Raw genomic sequence first — 497 nt, forward strand, 5'->3', positions numbered from 1 at the left:
TTGACATAGTTTACAGAGAGCTTTGTTGCATTTGGTTCCATTCATATTGTTCTCTCTCTCAAGGGGTAGGTAGGTTCCTGTGGACCAGTTTCTGTTTTAGGTTGGGTGGTTGTCTGAATGCCAGAATAGGGGGTTGTGAAAAGATTTTTTTGAGTGTGGCATCCTCTATGAGTAGTGGCTGTAAGTCTTTTATGATTTTTCGTATCCCTTCAAGAGCAGGGTTGTATTTGACTACTAGTGGGATACGTGATATGTTTTTCTTCTCCCTGTATTGTAGTAAGTGTCCACGTGGAGTATTGAGGGCAGAGTTATTTTTTTTATTTATAACCCTTGTTTTGTAACCTTTTTCTCTGAATAAATGGGACAGTGCGATGAGGTGTTTGTCACGGTCCTCGGTATCTGAGCAAATTCTGTGATATCTGGAAGCCTGACTGTAGATTATGGATTTTTTAATGTGATTGGGATGGGAGCTGTGGCTGTGGCGGTAGCTGCATCTG

This window comes from Bombina bombina, chromosome 5 (genome assembly GCF_027579735.1).
Source record: "Bombina bombina isolate aBomBom1 chromosome 5, aBomBom1.pri, whole genome shotgun sequence".
In the NCBI taxonomy this organism is placed as follows: domain Eukaryota; kingdom Metazoa; phylum Chordata; class Amphibia; order Anura; family Bombinatoridae; genus Bombina; species Bombina bombina.